Genomic DNA, 4,267 nt, shown 5'->3' with positions numbered 1-4,267 from the left:
AGAGGGCACCAGTACCGGACCACCTTTATGAGCACTTGGACTCTGCGGGGAACTCAAAGAACACCAACTTCCTTCACCACAACAGAAGCTATCCATTCCTGGACCCTGACTACGTGCTTTGTCCCCCTCCAGAAACTCCACGGACCGGATTAACCCACCCACTCCATCAAAACAGCAAACCCAGCCAAAAGGCGAAGCTCTCACCAATCCAGTGGAGAGATAGGACGTGGACACCCCAGAGGACGGTCCCCCACACAGGACCAGAGGGCCCCAAAACCAAACCACCTTTACAAACACTAAAGACGCTGCAGGAAAATCCAAAAACACCATAAACTTCCTACAACCCAACAGTAGCTATCGATTTGTGGACCCTGACCCCGTGCTCTGTCCCCCTCCAGAAACCCCACGGACCGGATCAACCCACCTGCTCCATCCAGCAGCAAAACACAGCGAAAGGCGAAGCCCTCACCGATCCAGTACCGCAGGGTTAATGCCTCCACAGGTTGAACAATACCACAGCAAAATATAAGAAACCGTTTGGAACACCAGACCCTAACCACTACCACTCTGAAAAAAACGGGACAACCTGGTCTCACCAACCCAAGACCCACAAGAACCAATGTTAAAGGAACTCTCCCAAGATAGAGGCCCAACCCTACCACACCCGATGGCCCACTTCCACCATACAACTCACCAAGCTACCGGGTGGTGACCCACATCCAGAAGAGACTACGGCCAAAATAACTACTCCCTCTTCACACACCGATCCTGGCCTCCCAAAGACCACAACAAAGGAACCAAAGAATCTCACCGGGACCCACGGACGGACCTCCCAAACCCCTCGAGGACCAACACCACTTCCCACGGGAACCGATGTCAAAAGAACTCTCCCTAGAAACGGATCAACCCCACCATACCTGATGGCCTACCCCCACCATACAACTCACCCAGCTTCCGAGTGGCTACTCGCATCCCCCAAAAAATGATGTCTCAAATCCAAAAAACTACTCCCTCTCCACACCCCCATCCTGGCATTCAGAAGGAACAAAAATCTTAAAGATTCCTTAATCAACAACCACTTCCAAAAATAACAAACACAACGAAGAATTCAAAAAATACAACCGAGACTCACGGACCTAGGATGAACCCCCCTAAAAAACCCCTCCAGGACCAACACCACTACCACGGGCTGGACCACCACTGAGGCTTCCAGTACAGCGGAGGAACATCTGGACATACACTGCACCTGCACCTTACACACCCCACATCCCATACAAAAGACAGGGGGTCAGTAAGACCACAAAAACAGACTTCCAATAGCACCATAGAGTTACCATGACCATGGACTCTCAATATAACTTTCCTGTAGCTACTTTATTAGCACCATAGAGTTACCATGACCATGGACTCTCAATAACACTTTCCTTGAGCCACTTTACTAAACACTATAGAGTACCGTGACAACGGACTCTCAAAAAAAAAAAAAAAAAAAAAAAATAATAAAAATCTATATGATTTTTCTTTTTTCTTTTTTGTTTCTGGAAGTAAGGGTTACCATGACCATGGACCCTTGACGGAAAGAAACAATAAAATAGAACACAAATAGACCAAATTTAAACAAAAAAACCTTCACCAACCTACCATCCTTCTAAAATATTTTTTGGAGACACCCACCAGCACCCCCAACGGACGAGAACCTTTTTTCTCCAACTACTCTGGGGACCCCGACCTTGGCGACTCCCCCGCAGCGATTACACCCTAAGCAATTAGGCCCTTCCATACACCAAGCAAGAAGACAGGAGGATATGGATAGACCGGACTCCTTCGGGACCCCTCGGGGTTCCGTTGGCAGACCAATCGGCTCAACCCTCCCAGCCCCCTTACACACGGGAGACTCACGTAACGCGCTGGACGACTATCTACCCCAGTTTAGAATTGGATTGGCAGTATGTTCAGTAGCGCGTGGGTGGTCCTAGCGGGTTGGGGCAGTTAAGTCCTCGAAAAGAGGGGCTTTTGGGTCAGGCGCTGCGGCTGGAGGACTCGCATTGGCCGTGTAATCCCTGGGGTGCCCAGATAATGTCTGGCGGAGAATTGGATCCCACGGAATAATTCCCCTGGGGGGACCCCTTACCCCGCCGTACTTAGCCTGGACAACCGATCCACTTGTTTGACCTGGACTAGGAACAAATTCACTGTCTAGGGAGGATATACCTCTGGAGACGTTACGATCCTGGAAGGGAGTAACTTCACTGGTCACTATCACCCAAAACCACTGAATCACTTACGACTGAGATTCTACTACTGCCGGACGTTTCATACGTAAGCCAGAGAGGGTTGGCCGGTTCCTAAACCCTCCATACACCTACCGAAACACAGGACGAAACTCCAAGGGCGGATGCATGACAACCGTATAGATGGCTCGCCTTCTGGGTTTTTGTCTGCTCAAACCACTGGTAGTCTAAAGACTGACCACTTGACAGGGACACATGGCAACCGACTGAGGTCCGGACCTGCACAAGGTACGCAACTCGATGGTTTTGCCTGATCCTACGCCGAGTATACCCATACAGACCAGCTGGATTTGACTAGACATGGGTTAATTTGGAATTAGGATCCTGGAAGGGAATAACTCCTAATTACACACATGATTGAAAACATCCAGGACCAAAGACTGACGAACACTGAAGTAAATACATAGACAACATGGAGCTAAAAAAGAAGGATCCGAAAGAGAGTAAACTCCTAGGTTGCACTATGCTTTCCACTTCCGTTGACATAGCGGACCTAGACATCATGACCATACCACTCGACATGGACACATGGCAACCAACCGAGGACCGGACCTGCATAAGGTACGCAACTCAAGGGTTTTGCCTGATCCTAAGTTGAGTTGACAGACTTACCTAAACCTAAACCATTCTGAAATACTATACCTAACCCTAACCCTAAACCCTAACCTTAACCCTAACCCTTACCTAAACCTAACCTTAACCATTCTAAAAAACTATACCTTACCCTAACCTTAACCCAAACCTTAACCACTCTTAAAACTATACCTAAACCTAAAACCTACTGACAGACAGTCTTTTAACCCAACCAACGGGTTAATCTACAAGTGGGCAACCATGGGGCCTACTACTTTGGCCGGCCGCGCCCGGACCCACCCGGACCGCGCGCACATGTGTGGAGTGCACACCCCTCCCTTCCCCCCCTTCGGCTTCCACGTGTCAGAGATGGAAGTGGATCAACCGACTCAAAACTAGACAAACTAACCCTAACCCTAACCCTCTAACCCTAACCCTCTAACCCTAACCCTCTAACCCTAACCCTAACCCTAACCCTACCCCTACCCCTAACCCTAACCCTAACCCCCTAACCCTAACCCTAACCCCCCAACCCTAACCCTAACCCAAACCCTAACCCTAACCCTCTAACCCTAACCCTAACCCTAACCCCTAACCCTAACCCTAACCCTAACCCTAACCCCTAACCCTAACCCCTAACCCTAACCCTAACCCTTAACCCTAACCCTAACCCTAACCCCTAACCCCAACCCCAACCCCAACCCTAACCCCTAACCCTAACCCTAACCCCCTAACCCTAACCCTAACCCCTAACCCTAACCCCTAACCCCAACCCCAACCCCAACCCCAACCCTAACCCCTAACCCTAACCTTAACCATTCTAAAACCTTACCTAACCCTAACCCTACAGACAGACAGTCCTTTAACCCAACCAATGGGTTAATCTACAAGTGGGCTACCATGGGGCCTACTACTTTGGCCGGCCGCGCCCGTACCCTCCGACCCGCGCGTATATGATGTGGAGTGCAACCCCTCCCTTCCCCCCTCCGGTTTCCACGTGTCAGAGATGGAAGTGGATCAACCGACTCAAAACTAGAAACCAAACCAGACACTTCACCTGGAGAAGACACAAGCTGGACCTCTACCAAAGAACTGCACCCAAGATGACTACTCCAACTGAAAGGCCAGACCCCAGCTCCATGCTACACCATGGATACACCTCACCTGGACCAAGCCGCCAGCTGGTACTCCACACTCCCCACGAATATCCTTCTACTCCCTTTGGAACAAAAGGCCCCTAAATAGCTTCATGCTACACCCTGAATCTGGACCACTCCGAGCCGCTTTTAAATCCTTGCGATTCCTCCCCTAATCTAGGTACTCCTACATCACGGAACCCACCTCCCAGAGAATCAACGCCCTTTTTGGCCTTTTTTTCAACGGACCTTCATAGACCTCCAAGA

Source organism: Oncorhynchus mykiss, chromosome 18 (genome assembly GCF_057628025.1).
Source record: "Oncorhynchus mykiss isolate SJ-2025 chromosome 18, ASM5762802v1, whole genome shotgun sequence".
NCBI lineage: Eukaryota > Metazoa > Chordata > Actinopteri > Salmoniformes > Salmonidae > Oncorhynchus > Oncorhynchus mykiss.
This window is presented reverse-complemented; position numbering follows the sequence as displayed.